Below are 20,327 nucleotides of genomic sequence, written 5' to 3'. Positions count from 1 at the left end.
TAATATCTTTATTTGAACTTTCGACAGGGGCTTGGCTTTTCTATGTTCTTTACTGTAGTATCTCATTTAATTAATATAAAAATATTGACTACATTGATTATAACATTGCTTATGCATTTCGACACACAGTATCTATTGATTATTATGTTTAATTATATTTAGAGATTAGGAATCTGAATCTGACAATCAAAGAGAAAGTACTCATTTGGGATCACTTTTGGGGTTAGTTATTCACATGGAACTTTAAATCCAACACTTTGCTTCAAGATCTCACGTGATGGACACTTTTGTCTCAGTATGCCATACCTCTTCCAAGTAAAAGGGCAAAATGTTTTGATGTTTTTAAGTTTATTTTCTTTATTGAGGTAAAATTTGCATAAAGTAAAATTCACTCAAAGTGTACAATTCAGCTGCATTTGGTACATTTTAAATATTGCACAAACATCACTAGCATCTAATTTTACATCATTTTTATCACACCAAAAAAAAAAAAAAACCACATATTCACTAAGCAGTCATTTCTCTCTGACTCAGCCCCTGGGTACTAATAATATGTTTTCAGTATCTGTGGATTTGCTTATTAAGGACATTGCATGTAAGGGGGATCATACAACATTTGGACTTCTGTGTCTGGCTTCTTTTACTTTGCATAATGTTTGCAATATTCCTCTTTATAGATGAATAATATTTCATTGTATGGATTTACCACATTCATCTCTTTATTAATTAATGAGCACTTAGGTTGCTTCTACTTTTTGGCTACTGTAAATGGTACTGCTATGAACATTAATATATAGGTTTTTGATTAACAATATGTTTGTAATTTTCCTTGGATGTCAAATTAGGAGTGGAATTTCTGGGTCATATGATAATTAAATGTTTCCCTTTTAGAGGAATGGCCAAACTGTTTTTCACAGAAGTTGCACCATTTTACATTCTCACCAACAATGGTTTATCCACACACATGACAACATTTATTTTCTGCTTTTTAATTGTTGTGATAGTCATTCAAGTGGAAGTGCCATTTCATTGTGCTTTAGACTTTCATTTCCCTGATGACTAATGATATTGACCATGTTTTCATATGTTTATTGGCCATATATATGACCTTTTTGGTGGAATGTCTGTTCCATTTTTGTCCAGTGTTCTAATTGGGTTGTTTGACTTTTTGTTGTGCATTGTAATAATTCTTTATATATTCTAGATACTAGACCACTGGCTCTGAAAAGCCTCCAGCTTTTATAGTTTCCTTGTCATGTAGCCTCCTAAAGAGTACATGATTCCACTGGAGTTGCATCACTTCAATTATAGCTTCTTCATCAGTCATAGTTAGCGAGCATTGTACAGTTGAACATCATGCTTAGATATGGCAGTAAATCCCAATGGTTGCTTTAATGCATTGTATCAGGTTAGTAGAAAAGAACTGGGCCAAGAAGAATTTTGCATGTATTCTTCAGTCATATTAAATCATTTGACACCATGTTTAAGGCAGACATTGTGTAAGAGATGAAATTAACTATTCTAACATTCCGATAGTTTGGGGAGTAAACCATTGAAAATGAAATTGTGTTTATTGAGTATGTACTGCATATAAGATACTGTACTGGATACATTAGGAAATACAAAGATGAAGTCCCAATATTTACAATCTATAGTTAAATTAAGACTTGGTCTTCTTAATGGATTAAAAAAACACATATGAAGTAAAATGCCATAAAATAGGTACTAATTGTGCTATTAGAGTAAAAAATAAATCTATTCTAGCTGGGTTGGGAAATTGCAGAAGTGATAACAGGTAGATAATTTTATAGAATAAAAAAATACTGAAAAAAATAAATTACAGGAAGAGGGTAAAATAAACCGAAGCTCAGAATCTATAAAGTTAAAATACAGTTGAGAAACAGCTAATGTCCCAAGTCAGGTTGCACGGAATATAAATTATACTTTGAGAAATGACAGCTGATTCAGTGAGAGAGCTGAATATTATTCTCTCCTAAAGTGACCCACTCTTTCCTACACTGTGTCAGTTTTAATCTGACACTTTCATAAGGTCCAGACCAAACACCTCCCATTTCCTAAAACCTTCCTTAATCTTTCCAACTTAAAATAAATAGCTGTTCCCCTAAAATCCAACAGCATTTTATTTGATCCTCCCTCACAGCATTTTCCAATCATGAGAGTGGAATGTGTTATGTGGACATTTGCTTATGGACAGGAAAGTCAAGACTGCATTGTATATAGGAGATGCTTAATAAAATTTAGTAAATTTATAAATCAAATTCACAGAAATAGAACAGAAATAAATATTTTTGCAAGGCCATAGATTCCCAACTAAGAAATTTTAACATTATCCAGGAAGTAAATGAAGTGTTTTTGAAGGTATTTTAAAAAGTAGTTACATTTTAATAGTCATATTATTCTTTACAAATGGGATTATATCAAGCTAAAAAGCTTCTGCACAGTAAAGGAAACAACAGAGTGAAGAGACAACCTAGAGAATGGGAGAAAATATGCAAACTACTTATCTGAAAAAGGATTAATAACCAGAATATATGACAAACTCAAATCAATTGCAAAACTCCAAATGATCCTATTTTAATACGACCTTATAACCCTGAATAAACATTTCTAAAAATAGGAAATACAAATAGCCAATAGGCGAAAAAGTGCTCAACATCACTAATCTTCAGAAAAAAATGCCAATAAAAACCACAAGATACTATCTCACTCCAGTTAAAATGGCTATCATAAAAGAAATTTAAATACTGGTAAGCATGTGTGGAAAAGGAAACTCCCATACACTGTTAGCCAGAATAAAAATTAGTATAGTTATCAGAGAGGATTCTCAAAAAACTAAAACTAGAAATAAAATATCATGCAGGAATCCCACTGCTGGGTATATATCTCAAAGAAAGAAAATCAGTATGTAGAAGAGACGCCTGCACTCCCGTGTTCAGAATAGCTAAGATATGAAATCAGCTTAAATGGCCACTAATGGATGAGATGAAGAAAATGTAGTATAGATACACAATGGAATATTATTCTGCCATAAAAATAATAAAATCCTATTATTTGCAGCAATATAGATGAGCCTCCTTAACATTATGTTAAGTGAAATAAGCCAGACACAGAAAGTCTAATACTGCATATTCTCATTTATACATAGGATCTTAAAAAGTTGATCTTATGAAAGTACATGGCAGAATGGTTATTGCCAGAGGCTAGAAGGGATAAGGAAGATGGGAGATGAATAAAGTTTGGTTAACGGGTACAAAATTATTGTTGGATAAAAGAAACACATTCTAGTGTTCAATAGCACAGTGGGACGACTATAGTTAGCAATAATGTATTGCATATTTCAAAATAACTAGAAGATTTGGAAAGTTCAAAATACACACAAAGAAGTGATAAATGTGTGAAATGATGGATATTCCAATTACTCTGATTTGATCCATCCAAATGTTATGCATACATCAATATAGCTGTGTCCCAGAGATTCTGGTATATTCTACCTTTGTTTTATTAATTTTAAAGAATTTTTTGATTACTGCCTTAATTTTATTGTTTACCCCGAAGTTATTCATGAACAGTTTGTTTAATTTCCGTGTAGTTGTGTAGTTTTGAGAGATCTTCTTAGTATTGATCTCTATTTTTCACTTCACATTTGTCCAAGAGTGTGGTTGGTATGATTTATGACTGAACACGTCGTCAAAAAATCTTACTATGCATCTACTTAATTTCAAAGTAAATATTTATTAGTTAATTTACTCACATGGTTAAGAACACTGCATTAAGAATAACATATTGTTAATGTAATATATTAATATATTGTATATTGCTTGAAAATCAAAGCCCAGTAAAACATAATTGAAACTGCCTAAAGTTAAAAAAAAGCATTTTTAACAAACAATATCTAATAATTTAAATAAAAGAGAGTTATTTGAAAAATAATGGCCGATTTTCAGGAAAATTATTGCTTCAAATGAAATTACAAAAATAAAGCTAGGATAAATTTTTCCAGATGATTCAAAATTTTTCTCAAGGGAAAAATTATGAGGTACAAGTAAATCCAAAGAAAAATAAATAATAATATAGCTCACTGAAGTGTAATACCTACTCTAATGATTCGAATCAAAATACCTCCAACAATTTTCAGACCGAAAATTTTAAAGGGAAAGCTCATTTTTCTATTGCACTAGTACACTAAAGACTATTCTAGGTGCTATTTTTTTATTATTCTATGTATTCTAAATATTTGGTAATAACTTATTTACAAGGAATTTCAATTCCTCATTTCTAAAGCACAGATAACTCCACCTTAAACTCGTAGGTTCTACGTGTTTTCTGATTATTTCATTTAAGACCAGTCCCTCTTTATCACTATGATGGCAAAATTTGCTTCTCCGAAGGAAGGTGAAAGTGTTATGTCTGTGAGTCATTTACTACGGAACACTGGCCCAGGATAAGGGTTCTGGTTCTTTACCTCTGCTGTAATTCTCTTTTACCTGGTATCAAATAATTAAATATGACTCTATAATAAAGTTAATTTCAAATCTCAATCAAACAGACTCTTGAAACTATACTCACAATGTGTAGCATCAGTTATTCAGTGTAATTAAACAAACCCACTTTGCACTAAGTGATTCTAAGCATCTTGCTGTGGGGAATACAAAAATAAACAAACGATGTTTTTTCTATCCTTAACTACAGTTTTGAACTTGAAGGAAAAACACACTCTACAGGAATCCCCCTAGTGAAATGAGGACTGTGGTAAGTACTACAATAAAGGTACTTATAAATTTGTAATGAATTTTCCTCATGTCAAATCAACCTGAAGAGTGTCCTAGCAACACAGTATCAGTAATAAACTATTCTCTTCTGGCTGTGTTCTAACAATCTAGTCTCTGAACCACCAATTACCCACAAACAGCCCTAGGGTCACATTTCTTGCTCACTCTTCTGTCTCTTTAACTAGACTCTAGTCTGCCTCAGTGTGGGAGTCGTGTATGTCTAGTTATTACATCCCTATGCCGAATGCTGTACTTTGTTCACAAATGTCTGTTGAATACATGAATTTACGCATAAGCCAAGGGTCTTACATTTCTAAGTCTCCTGTGTATGTATAGTCCCCACACATGTGGCACCCATCTTTTTTACCCTGGCCACTCTAGCTGTGCAGTGACATTTCCTCGTTAATTGCTGGTGCTGTTGACCTGGAAGAGCAGCTTTGTTATTGTTAATACCCTCAACTTATAGGCCACAGCTTGATGTTTTATATTTTCTCTTACTTCATTTTTACTTCCTGTATATTCTTAAGCTATTATGCCTGATCAGTGTTCCAGGAGTTACTCCAATTAAAAAATGGGTTCCTTCACTACTATCTAGAGTCTATCTGTTGTCTACACTAGGGGTTCCCAATCCCCAGTACTGGTCTGTGGCCTGTTAGCAACTAGGCTGCAGAGCAGGAGGTGAGCAAATGAAACTTCATCTGTATTTACAGCTGCTCCCCATGGCTCACATTACCACTTAAGCTTTGCCTCTCATCAGATCAGCAGTGGCATTAGATTCTCAGAGGACTGTGAACCCTACTGTGAACTGCACACGTGAGGGGTCTAGGTTGTACACTCCTTATGAGAATCTAATGCCTGATGATCTGTCACTGTCTCCCATCACCCCTAGATGGGACTGTCTGGCTGCAGGAAAAGCAGCTCAGAGCTCCCACTGATTCTATATTATGGTGAGTTGTATAATGATTACGTATTACAATGTAGTAATAATAGAAATAAAGAGCACAATAAATGTAATGTGCTTGAATCATCCCGAAACCATCACTTTCCCCTGCAGCATTATCACCCCTATCCACCATGGAAAAATTGTCTTCCATGAAACTTGTCCCATGGGTTGGGAGAAAGCAAAATCTTCAGTGACACATTTGGTATTATAGTCAGAATCCCCATTTCCCTCCAACATAAATTCATTTTCTTAGGATCAAGTTTGTGTACCTTGATTATCTCTGCACTTTAAGTAAATCACTTTCTAAGAGACTCCACGGCCTTATAATAATAAATCCCCTATATAATAAATCGCCTGGACTTCCAGATATAATTAAATTTTGAGGCAAAATGTTGAGGGACATATAACAAAGTAATAACATTGAAATGTTCAATTATATTCTGACTTACTACAGATTAACTCAGAGAAGAGATTGTGGTAAATAAATAATTGGTTTGTTATTTCAGTTATTTAACATGATAATGGAAAGAACAAATCTTAAAATCCAAAGACAGGAATTATTTGTTGAAGACTCAGGTCGCCTTGGTTTGAAATCTGGCTAAGTCACTTCTGATTTCTATATACATTAAATACAAGTTTGGAGAAAGTGCAACCTCTGAGCTTTAGTTTTCTCATTCATAAAGACGGAATATTCACAAGTTTCTTTTGAAGATTAAATGAAGTGATCAAGTGAAATTGAAAGCAACTTGCAATACAAATATTAGTTGTTGATTTCCTCTTTAACTTCACACACTCTCATATTTGCCTTTCTTCCTATCTTCAAAGCCCTTGATGCCAGAGAGATATTCAGCATGCTACATAAAACTTTAAAATACAAAATTTTTACATAATAAAAATCACACAATCTAAGTTTTCAGTACGACTCATAATGAACCATAGTCTTAATTCTCTCTTAATATCAAATTTTTGAAAATCATCCCACAATTATGATTTTTTAATCCATATTTCAGTGAGGCTCTAAATTCTTCAATCTGTCGTGGCAGGAAAAATGAACAACTAGAATATTGTAATATGCTCTAGAATAATATTTTTTAAATTTCTTCAACCATTTCCCATGTTCCAAAATATATTTTACATTGAGTCCAGTATGTGTGTATATATATACGCACACAGAAGCAACCACACACACAAAGTTCTCAGGAAGCAGTACTTAATCTTATAGAGGTGATGCATTACAATATGTTCTCATCTATTATATTCTATTCAATTATTTTAAATCTGGTTGCTGTCTATTAAATTGATTTGACAGCCTACTGCTGGTTGTAACTTGAAGTTTGAAAAATAATGCTCCAGTTCAATTGTTAGGGTTTCTTTCTCTTAAGGATCTTGTTGAAAATAACAGAAAACCACTGCACTTTCGAAAGTAACAGAATCTACTGTTATCTAAAGCTGACATAACAAAATACCACAGACTGGGTGACTTGAACTACAGACATTTATCTTCTCACAGTTGTACAGGATGGTAGTCTGAGATCAAGGTGCTGTAAGAGTAGGTTTCTGGTGACATCTCCCTCCCTGGCTTATTGACAGCCACCTTTTCTCTGTCCTTGCACACCCTTTCTTCTGTGCACATGCAGAATGAAGGAGGGAAATTGCTGATGTCTCTTCCTTTTTTTATAAGGACACCAGTCCTGTTGGATTAACTTTACAACCTCATTTAACCTTATTACCTAATTAGAAGTCCCATCTCCATGTACTGTCACGTTGGGGATTAGGACTTAAACATATGAACATGGGAGAGTTGGGGATACAATCAGTCCATACTATCTACTCTTGCTAATTCAAGTAGAAAATACATTTATGAGTAGAGTACCAGACGTCTCACAGAATCAACAAAGAAATAACAGAAATTAAGATAGTCTTCTGGGTAGCAGAGAGGAAAGCCAAGATCTTACCATGGTAATTGTCTGGTTGAGATACAGCTGCCTGTGCTGCCACCTCTGGTCATCCCCTGATGATGCCACTGGAAGTGAACGTCCTTTCATATCTAGAATTCCTGTTGCAGAGCTCTTGACTCCACAGGGGCAGCTTCAAGTAATCCCTTTGTCTCTTCCATGTGTATGTCCTTTTCCAGACGCAAAGTCTGGGTGAAAAGCATGTAACTGCCTAATAAGAGATCATCTGTACAGCCAGGAAATTTGAAGGTGAGCTGCCAAAAAATAACAAATATACAGTACAATGTTATTTTTAATCTCTGATCATGTAGTATCATTTATAACTCACAGGTTTCAATGAAATCTTATGGAACAGTAATTTATCTCTGTATCCTCTTCACCGATAGTAGTACAATGAGAACATGATGAGAAAAGGGACAAGAATGGGGACTTTCTGAATCATCACTTAATTCCTGACATCCAGTGGGATAGGATCTTCTTGAATGCGAAGGCAATAGAAGGGACACCCATTCATCAAATGGAGATCGGGGTCCTGTGGCAGATCCCCTGCCTCTCCAAACTGCTTGAACATTCTTTGCCCTCACCCCCACCCCCACCCAGAGCTGACTTTTATATGTGCCATACAAATGTTTCCCTTGGCATCTGGTTAAATTTGATGAAAGGGGAGCTTGGTGGAAGATCGGTGGGAGGGAAAAGAATGAAGTCCACATATTTATTCCTCATCTCCCTCCCTGCAAGGCTGCCTTGACTTGGCTCGTTCCGTCCACTGAAGGTCACTGAATCTCTTAAGGCAGCTGACTCTTCAGAAATCTTTCCCTCCACATTCTAGTAATTGCCCCTCACCTTCTCCCTTCAATATTCCAGGAGGTAACAGTTCTATTCCTGCACTATCCACACCTATGTCTTGGTAAATAGCCTGTATTAGTCACGGTTCTTTAGAGGCACAAAACTAATAGGCTAGATGTATATATGAAAGGGAGTTTTTTAAGGATAATTGACTCACAGAATCACTGGGTAAAGTCTCACGATAGACCATCTGCAAGGTGAGGAGCAAGGAAGCCGGTGGTGGATCAGTATGAGTCCCAAAACCTCAAAAGTAGGGAAGCTGACAGTGCAGCCTTCAGTCTGTGGCTAAAGGCCTGAGAGCGCCTGGCAAACCACTGGTGTAAGTCAGTCCAAGAGTCTAAAAGCTAAAGAACATGGAATCTGATGTTTGAGGGCAGGAAACATCCAGCACAGGAGAAAGAGGACGACTGAGAAAGACTCAGCAAGTCTAGTCCTTCCACATTCTTCTGCATGCTTTATTCTAGCCACGCTGGCAGCTGATTAGATGGTGCCCACCCAGATTGAGGGTGGGTCTTCCTCTCCCAGTCCACCGACTCAAATGTGAATCTCCTTTGGCAACACCCTCGCAGACACACCCAGGAACAATACTTTGCATCCTTCGATCCAATCAAGTTGACACTCAATATTAGCCATCACATAGCCTGAATATCTTTTTGTTCTATCCTGTCTCAACTATGCCACCCACTTCTTCTTGGGATTTTGGCAAATACAAGCCAAATTCTGACTTTGTCAAAATTATATACCCTTGGTTAAGTTAAAAATTATTTGACCTCAGTTGTTTATAAAATATGTAAAATAAGAGTAATTGTGCTACTTAAGAATATGATTATAGTAAATCTGAAAATGCCAAAAGCATTATTAAAATTATCATCAGAAATAATAAATTTCAAATTTTAACTAAGCATCAAGCGTGGCAAAATGTAATAAAGCATAGAAATCAATTACTTGAGGAATAAAACTGATACAATAAGATTTTTTCACTCTACTTAATGAAAAAGGACTCTTAGTTAACTGCTATTTTTAATAATCCTCTTAATTCCAGTAGAAACAATGACATCTTAGACATGTTCTAATGTTATCACCACACTATATTACATTTAGCAGCCTAATTTGGTTAAGCACAATTAATTTTCTGACAAAATGAATTCCTTAATAAAGGAAACACGTTGTCTGTCTCAGTGCACCAAAGAGAAAGATCCCGTCTCTGAAACAATGAGCAATGTTGTGTTATGTTTTTCCCCAGTGCTGAACCTGAGAAAACAAAATGAAAAGATTCATACTTGAAAGTGGAATTTTAGTTTTGTTGACTCTGATTCCTCCTTAGACATACCCCAAGAGAGACGGTAATACCTAGTAGCCATGGCAATGCATTATGGAGAGAAGAACCCCAAATCCCCAAAAAGAGCCTGACTGCAGGAGACTAGAAGGCTGAAGCATCGCCTTAAATATAGGACACATGTGATGACAATTCTTAGAGACTCCAGAAAATACGTGAGCAGCATTCTACTTTCCATGAGCAAATACAGAAACAGCCCATGACAATTATATTATTGCTCTTAATGTTACCTGCACATCTGTACTCCTGATATGTCTTAGGGAAACTTGTGATCCCTAAAAACATGAGACTATTCTAAATGCATCAGGGCACCTCCTACTTTCTACTAGTCTCCTCTCTCTCTCCACACACTGCATACACTATCTACAGGTGTATCATTTAGGGTAACACTAGTATCTGCTTCATTAATCCACATCCCAAACTTTTAATAGCTGAAATTTGATAGAAGTCTATTTTTACTCATCTTTAACAGCCACATGTGTGAGTGTGTTTGCAGGCAGTAAGGGTGGCGGGAGTGTTCGTTCAGGGACAAGCCTTCTTCACCATCAACCCATTCTTTCTAAAGTCACCATGGTTGTCTCCATCTGCTCAATGGAAAGGGAACAAGCATAGATGATCTATAATGAGAGGCTTTTAAGGACTAGGATAAGCACATAGATTTTACAAACATCCCATTATAGTTCAGTCATAAGTTTATACCTAACTACAAATGAATTCTAGCTAGCCATGTTGTCAGAAAGAAGAAATTGGTTTTAGTTAACACTTGGCAGATGATGCCATAGCAAATTTATTATTTGTTTTTACTACTTGTCATAATTTTTGCCCATTTTCTTGTTTTTTCTTCTATTTTAGGTTCCATGGGTAGACGTGCAGGTTTGTTACATGGATAAGTTGCCTGTCACTGAGGTTTGGCATATGATTGGTCTCATCACCCAGGTAGTGAGCATAGTACCTGATAGGTAGCCTTCCAACCCATGCCCCTACTCCACTCTCCCTGCTCAGGCCATCCCCAGTGTCTACTGCTCCCATCTTTGTGTCTAAGTGCACTCAATGTTCAGCTCCCACTTGTAAGAAAGAACATGCAGTAGTTGGTTTTCTTTTCCTGCATTAGTTCGCTTAGGATAATGGCCTCCAGTTACATCCCTTTTGCTACAAAGGACGTGATTTCATTCTTTTTTTTTTTAAGGCTACATAGCATTCCATGCTGTATGGATACCACATTTTCTTTATCCAGTCCACTGTTGATGGGCATCTAGGTTGATTCCATGTCTTTGATATTGTGAATAGTGTTGCAATGAATATAGGAGTACGTGTGTCTTTTTGGCAAAACAATTTATATTCCTTTGGGTATACACTTGATAGTGGGATTGCTGGGTTGAATGGCAGTTCTGTTTTATGTTTTTTTCAGAAACCTATACATTGCTTTCCACAGTGGCTGGAATAATTTACATTTCCAACAATGTATAAATGTTTCCTTTTCTCTGAAGTCTTGCCAGCATCTGTCGTGACTTTTTAATAACAGCCATTCTGACTGGTGTGATATAGTATCTTATTGTGGTTTTGATTTGCATTTACCTAATGATTAGTGATAAAGAGCATTTTTCCATATACTTGTTGGGTGCATGTATGTCTTCTTTTCAGAAGTGTCTATGCATGTCCTTTGCCCATTTTTTAATGAGGTTGCTTGATTCTTGTTTTTTGAATTGCTTAAGTTCCTTATAGATTCTGGATATCATGCCTTTGTCAGATGCATAGATTGTGAACATTTTCTCCCATTCTGTAGGTTGTCTGTTTACTCTCTTCATAGTTTCTTTTGCAGTGCAGAAGCTCTTTAGTTTAATTAGGTCCCACTTGCCAATTTTTGGTTTTGTTACAATTGCTTTTGGAGACTTTATTATAAATACTCTGCCAAAGCTGAAGTTCAGAATGGTATTAGGTTGGTGCAAAAGTAATTGAGGTTTTTATAATACTTGCAATGGCAAAAACCACAATTTGTTTTGCACCAGCCTAATATTTCCTAGGTTTCTTCTAGATTTTGGTTTTAGGTTTTACATTTAAGTCTTTATCTTGAGTTAATTTTTGTATATGGTGAAAGGAAGGAGTTCAGTTTAAATCTTCTGCATATGGCTAGCCAGCTATTCCGGAACCCCTTATTGAATAGGGAGTCCTCTCCCCATTGTTTATGATTGTCAACTTTGTCAAAAATCAGATGGCTGTAGGCGTTTGGCTTTATGTCTGGGTTCTCTATCCTATTCCATTGATCTATGTGTGTTTTTGCATCAATACCATGTTGTTGTGGTTACTATAGCCTTGTAGTGTAAAGTCGGGTAGGGCGATGTTTCTGGGTTTGTTCTTTTTGCTTAGGATTGCTTTGACCATTCTGGCTCTGTTTTGCTTTCATGTGAATTGTAGAATAGTTTTTTTTCCTGATTCTTTGAAACATGGCATTGGTAGTTTGATAGAAATAGCACTGAATTTGTAAGTTGCTTTCCTAGATGGAAATTTGGTCATTTTTGCAACATCGACTCTTCCTATCTCTGAACGTGGAATGTTTTTCCATTTGTTTGTGTTGTCTCTGCTTTCTTTCAGCTGTGTTTTGTAATTCTAATTGTAGAGATCTTTCACCTCCTTGGTAAGCTGTATTTCTAAGTATTTTATTCATTTTGTGGCTACTGTGAATGGGATTGTACTCTCGATTTGGCTTTCACTTTGAATGTTGTTGGTGTATAGAAATGCTGCTGATTTTTCTACATTTATTTTGTATTCTGAAACTTTGCTGAAGCTGTTTATCAGTTCTGGAAGACTTTTGGCAGAGCCTGTGGGGTTTCTACATATAGAATCATATCATCTGCCAAGAGAGATAGTTTGCCTTTCTCTCTTCCTAGTTGGATGCCTTTTATTCCTTTCTCATGCGTGATTGCTCTGGATAGGACTTTGAATACTATGTTGAACAGGAAGGCTAAGAGAGAGTATCCTTGTCTTGTTCCAGTTTTCGAGGAAAATACTTCCAGCTTTTCCCTGTTCCATTGATGTTGCCTGTGGGTTTGTTATATGCAAGCTTTCTTTGAAGGAATCAAACCCAGTTGATTCACAATATCTGATTTTATGTATATGCAATCATGTATTATTTCCTCAATTGGGAGTTTACCAAGCTCAGGATTTATAAATCACACTGCCATGAACAGTTTTGGAGCCTTCATTACACAATTGCTTTTGGAGACTTCATCATAAATTTTTTGCCAAAGCTGATGTCCAGAATGGTATTAGGTTGGTACAAAAGTAATTGTGGTTTTAATTAATGTATATTTAATTACTATTCATCATTAAGTAATTTTCCCAGAATAAATGTATAAAAAAGAAAAAGAAACAATGAAAACATGTTAAAGTCTCCTAATTCTTGATAACCTTGCACATTGCTTTTCAGAAAGACTGGACCAATTCATATTTCCTTGGAAAGAATGTGAGAGGGTTCAGCTCCCCACTCCCTCATTGGTTTAACAGTGTCTCGTTCATATTTCCCACAATGACTGCCAAAACAATCAGCAAAAATACTCCTTGAAAGTATATTTCATTATTTATTAACATGGTTAAGTATGCCTTCAGAAATGTTTTTGATTTTCAGTCTCTTTTGTATATTTCCTTTTTTTTTAGCTCTGTTAGTTTAAGTAAGACATATATATATATAGCTGCCATTTCTGTTTCAAAATTTTAACAAAATTTTTGGCCTTTCACTTATGTGACTGTTCATGTGGTTAGAAAAAAAAGGCATATAAACATAAGTTCAATGGACAAAAGTATAAAGAAAATGATCTTGGCAATACTATCCTATCTCAAAATAATATAAAGATTCATCTTTTAGAGACATTACCCCTTGTCTTTCTTCCCCTTTTGTTTTACTTAATCCATCTTGAATTGATCGTGAAATAGAGTGTGAACAAAGATCCAAAAGAGCAAAATTAAACACTTTCCTCACAGCCAGTTTCCTCAGCACACTTTATTGAATTACTAGTTCTTTCTCCATTGATTTATTATGCTGTATTTTATCATAGATTAAATTTATTTGAATAATTTGTATAATTCAGGGTACATTTTCATCAGCATCATCACTTTATCATTGTCATTTAAAACTTCACAAGAATAAACACCTTAATGTAGATATTGCCACTTAATTTTAAGAGCCATATACTCTGTTTCAAAACTTTATATACAAGCGATCATCATAACCGATAGGAGGTGAAAATGAAGTGGCAGGACTAAGTCAGACACTCATTACAGCAAGAGAAATAGAAAATGTGCCCTGCTTTTTCTAAAAGAACATTTTTTATTCTAAGTGATGTTTAATATATGCAAACAAAGTTTAACTAAAGAGCCAATGTAATATAAGAAATACATTTTCTGATATATATGAGGATTAGTTGAATTTTCAAACCCTTCTTAACACTTCACTGGAAACTAATCCATTCTGTAGACTTAAGGCAAGGTTAAAACTCTTCTATAAAAATTGTGCTATACAGAAATAATCAGAATGTAATTGAGGCACTGTCAGCATCTCAAAGCACTGCTTATTACTGTATACTTTTTATGTCTATCAGGGTGTTTTGGGAGCCCCCAGCTAAACTGGGATTCCATTGCCAGAGCTGCCAGCAACCAACTCTAATGGGAGACGAAGGGTAGCTGAACATGGGTGTTTACAGAGTATCTCTCACAGGATCCTTCTTTTACCTATTTGTCCTACCCATTACCAGGGTCTCTCACACAGAAAACTTGTTTATACTGGCAGACACCTTTGTTGCTCTTTTCTGACCCATATTCACTTTTCACCTGCCTGAACATCACTCTGGTGCAAGGAGGCCAACGTTGTGTTCTCCCAGGAGCTCTGGGGAAAACCCAACCTGGGGAAGCCCCTGGTTCTTCAGAAGGAAGGTGCAAATTCAATACGCCACCACAATGGAAAACAAATTCAGAGACTTTTATTTATAGATGCTAGGCAAGGAGGATGTCATGAGTTGGGAGGGCAGTTCTCCTGCCCTGAGTCACAGAAGGCAGGAATGAAGAATCAGGCAGAGAGAGGGAAGAGTATTTAGCAGTTAGCAGGACATAGAGGGAACAGGATGTGGGTCACCTTAAGGCTGCAGACTAATTCCTCCATGGTCCTTTTAAAGGAGACAGCAGTACAGTGGGGAGTCCAATCTGCTGGGTGGAGGAAATGCCTCTAAGTTCCAGTCTCAGTCACCAGCTTGAGCCATTTGAGTGTGATGTAGAATTGGAAACTGTAAAGGCTGACCGAGCCCTGCTTCTGGTATGAGAAAGCCAACCCTGAATTCAAAATAGATGCTGAGACAACATAAAATTACTAGAATTCACTACTCAAGGAAAAGTCTAAACTTTGAGTCTAACCAATACTAAAACCATTCAGGATACAGGAATACATAGAAAATACTCATTAGTGGCTTTAAATATAAAAGTTTCTTCTGTTTAGAAGTAAAAATGACAACTTCTAAACCTCATCCTACATATAAATTGGCATAACCTGTTGGGAGAACTCTTTGTCACTATCAAAGCCCATACACATGACCAATGATCCAGTAAGTCCACTTCTAGGTAATCCCCAACACAAATGTGCACCAAAAGGTAAAGACAAAAATGTTGGTAGAAGCACTCTTCACAATACCTAAAACCCAGACAAACAAATCATGGTATATTCACTGGAATACTACAGAGCAGTGAAAGTGAACTAAATATTCTAAACAAACACAACAATATTAACAAATCTCATAAACAATGTTGAGCAAAATCAGCAAGAATGTATACTACGTTATTCTACATATATAAGTTAAAAGTTGCCAAAGCTAATCTATGGTGTTAGAAGTCCGAGGTGGTAGGTACCTTATGTGAGATCGCTAATATAGGAAAGCAGGAACAGAGGGGAAGGGACAAACTTCACAGAATGACTGTACTAAGAACAAGGATGTACATGTTCACTGTTTTATTTTGGAGCCTAGCATCCCCTATTGTAAGCTGGTCAGCATTCCTCCTCCCCAGGCACATATAGATGTCAGGACGAATGGCACACGGGCACCAATGCTTAGGCTATAAAGCTTATTATTCATATAGCAAACAGCAAAATGACTCCTCAAGAAAAACTCATGCTTCATCCAGAGTAAAACAAGAGAGGAGGGGAGTGGTGCCTTGGATTTTTGTTGTGGCTGAGAGTTGAGCCTAGATAGAGGTACCCACCCAGGTGGAGCTTTCCTGATTTGAAATTTCCACCAGTGCCAAGGGATGGAGGTGCTGGGCTTTCTAATCAGGTTGCCCAGATATCAAGTAAAGGGTAAAAGGGAGAGTGGGGACATGAAAGTTGTCAGAGATCAAACATCCAAAATGGAGTCTCTTTATTACCATTACACATTTACGTTAAAGTATGTCTTATGAAATTACGTTTAAAAACTTAAAAAATTAAAAAGCATTAGAGCAAAAGGAGAAAAACTTGTATTCTTTGGCATAAAATACAGCCTCTCTATTCTATATCCAAAAGATGCCCTGTTCAGTTGTGGGTAAATCTCAAGAACCTTACAAAATAAACTGGGTGTGTATCTGACATGCTTATACCAGGCCATTGGAAATTATGACAACTTTTATGTGTGTGTTCAGTCCTAACTGCTAGTTTTGAAGTTGTACAGTTATATTCCTTCCTTTATTAGCTATGCAGTTGGCATAAATATTTTAGATAAGTGAAAGATCTTATATTACTTATTTTATTCACACATGGCCTGTACTTTATGGCTCAAGCAAGATTGCAATATTTGATCAAGAGAGAGGACAAGAGGTTTCAGCAAAAGGCAATGTTTCTCAAAATTAAATTACCAACCTGTCTTTCCCCAAATCTTCCCTAAAGTAGAATTTCTCCTGCTAAAGTGGAGAAGGATTGTCTGGATATTCCTGTGACTTCCATACCTTATCTCTGTGTAAAGAACTTTTAGGAATTTAGAAAGAAAAGCCCTCAGATCTGGTACCGCACAAACTCCAAGATAAAGTTTATAAAAGTAGACTATGTGGTCTTTCTGCTCTGTTTATATTTTCTATCTGGTGCTGCCAAATATTGCATAAAACATACTTATGATAAAAAATTATCACTGTTTGTCTGAAATTAACTGGGCATCCAACACACTTTTGTTTTGTAAGTCTGGCAACCCTATTTCTCTCTCTTTTTTTTTTTTTTTTTTTGTGACACAGTCTCGCTCTGTCACCCAGGCTGCAGTGCAGCAGCATGATCTCAGCTCACTGCACCCTCTGCCTCCTGGGTTCAAGTGATTCTCCTGCCTCAGCCTCCCGAGTAGCTGGGACTGCAGGCGCCCGTCACCACACCCAGCTAATTTTTTGTATTTTTAGTAAAGATAGGGTTCCACTGTGTTAGCCACAATGGACTCGATCTACTGACCTCATGATCTGCCCCCTTCAGCCTCCCAAAGTGCTGGGATTACAGGCATGAGCCACTGCACCTGGCCTAGCAACCCTATTTCTATACAAGGAGGTTCTCGTCTATCTGTGGGTTCATCTTTCTTCTGCAGGCTGATCACGGTCAGTCTCTCTCAAGTCACATCTTCCCACCTAAGACCCAGTCGTCGTTTTCCATCTGCCTATTAGATTTTTCACTCGGTTGTTAGAGAGTGATCTCAAGTTCAGCATATCTGAAGCTAAAACTTTCATCACTCCACTTCTAACAAAGTAAAATTATTTCCCCCGCCCCCACCACACTGTAACGCACCAGATCCCACATTCATCTCACCAGTATTTGTCCAGTATCTATCGTTGAGTGGACAAAACAGACAAATATCCTGCCCCTATGATGCTTTGTCCTTTTTTCAAGATCCTCTATAACCTGAACCCATCCTGGGTGTCCACACAGATTCCACATGGATCTCCATAATTTCTATTCCTTGCCTCAATACATGCCATCTTTACTCTGGCCTCTCCTATTTTTTCCTTTTTATCTCAACAACTCCCACTCTTCTCAGTGAATACTCCTTATGCTCAACTCGGACTAAAATGAAAAGAGAAAATGTATTTGTTTATAAAACTAAATCATCTAAAAATGGCATTAATCTTTCTGAAGGGGTAGATCACAATGAATCGGAGACTATTGTCAAGGCGTATATTTCTCCTTATCTTTCCCATCACTTCTTCAAGGTGCGGTCTTTCTGCCTGCACTTCACCCTTCTCACCACTCGGGACACTGCAGTTGGTTTCCACGCCCAACACATTCTTCTTGCCGAAGTCCCCAGTGGCATTCTGCAAGTGCAGCACAATTGACACCTTGCAGGATTCATTGACGGGCTTTCTCCAGCACGTCTGACATCATCATCAGCTCTCACATCTGATAGTTCACGATGCCTTTGTCCCTCATTCTCTTCCTGCCTGCCTAGACTCTTCACACATTCTTCTACCCATTTGCCACATCTAGAAAAACTAAGTGTTGATTTTTCACATGGTTTCACCTTTGACCCAAAGCCCTTCCCACTTTCCATGGACAATCTTGTCTAAATACACACCTTCACCAGATACATATATATTTTAAATTCAAACTTGATCTCCCTTCTGTGCCCCAATATTATAGCCTAGCTTTTCACCTGAACTTTAATTCATCAAAACCAAGCTTATTACCATCTGATTTCTATGCCGTATTTGCCCTTTCTTCATTGGTAGTTGTTGACACCTCCACCCACTCCGTTGTCTAAAACATAAATCTCAGAATTATTCAAGAGTCTTTCTTATGTTCCACTTGCCTCATTCAAGCCCATCCATTCCAGCTTCTGAATGTCTCCGGAATGACAAAATACCTTTCACTTCCACCCCTACCTCTGGCCACTCTAGTTGAAACCTATAGGATTTGGGGACTTGAGTATTCCATTATACTTCTGAGCAGTTGCAAAGCTCAGGGACTTACATTATTCAATGTGTTGTCTGCTCCGCAGCTAGAGGGACCTTTCTAAAAACATCTTGCTTACATTCTTCAATGTCTTATCAATGAGATAAAGTTCAGACTCTAGTATGGTACATGAAGCTCTTCAGAGACTACTGGCTTTCTACTTCCAAGACTTATTATTTATTCTTTTTTATACAGAATTATTACCACATTCCTGTGCCCCTGCACGCTGGTAAAGTTTCATACATCTCTCAATACCCTTCTAAACTATCATCCCTTCACTGAATCACTTCCTGACCTTCTCTGTCAACTTCAGGTAGAAGTAGAGATGCCTTTCTTTGTGGTCTTCCTGCACTTACTATGTCTCTGTCACAAGTTACTTTGAATTGTGCTTATTTCTTCCCATTGCACTGTCCCTCCATGGGCACATGTACTCTTTATATCCCCAGAACAAGTCATAAGCTCTGGCACATGAATAGTAGTTACAGTGAACTACTGATCATTCACTCATTCAGCAACTACTTAATGACCTCATATGTTCCAGGCACTCTTAGAAGTGGTGAAAATAAACAAGTTAAAAATTAGACAAATATTAGCTCTGATGGAGCTAATATTCTAATGAATCCTCAGAAATAACAAACTCTAATAGTCATATAGTGAGTTATTAGGAAATCCAGAATGTACAGTTATTTAGTGAACATCTATCAATTGATTGGATTTTCCTAACATTTTCAGCTAAGTGATATCTTGTTTCTCATTAAAGTGTTTAAATATAAAAATATTTTGTATAAAAATATTAAAATATAAATATTTAATATATATTTTAAATACCAATATTTTAATATTTGAAATACTTTTAAACTACCATTTAATGTTACTTTTAAACTACCGTGAAATGTTATCGTTTAGAAAAATTGAATGAAATCAGGAAAAGATTGCATAAGTACTTTTCTTTTTCTATGAGTTATTACTTTGATCTAGTACATGGTTGGCCAATTCTGAATTTTTAACTGTATTATGAAATATACTATTGCCAGTTCAGTCATGGGACACTGTTTTCTGAAAGCATCAAACTACAAAGATTCCAGAAGTTAGTGACTAGAATGCGTAAAATGTTCTCATTCTTGTCAAATAGGAAATAGTGGAGAAATAGGAAAGGTTTGCCTACAAAAATTGATAATAAGAGTAATATTAATGATATTGAAGCTAACACCTATAGAATATTTACTACATCTCACATATTGCTTAATGCTCTTGACTTATATTAACATATATTAACTTACATTAACCGATTTAATGTTCTACCTTTGCAGAGGTCATGTAATTTTCAAGTGGCAGAGTAAAGATTCTGGCAGAGTTCTCTTTTTAAAACATTTTTAATTTCTGTGGGTGCATAGTAGATGTATACATTTAGGGAGTTCTCTTAGTCCCACACTATTCCATTTCCCTATACTAGGTTGCATGTGTATATAATAACTGTTTTCTGTTTCATGGAAAATGATTAGAAGTCATTTAAAATAAAATCCTGACATTA

Source organism: Trachypithecus francoisi, unplaced genomic scaffold (assembly GCF_009764315.1).
Source record: "Trachypithecus francoisi isolate TF-2019V2 unplaced genomic scaffold, Tfra_2.0 Contig01474, whole genome shotgun sequence".
NCBI classification, from domain to species: domain Eukaryota; kingdom Metazoa; phylum Chordata; class Mammalia; order Primates; family Cercopithecidae; genus Trachypithecus; species Trachypithecus francoisi.
Note: the sequence above shows the minus strand (reverse complement) of the source record.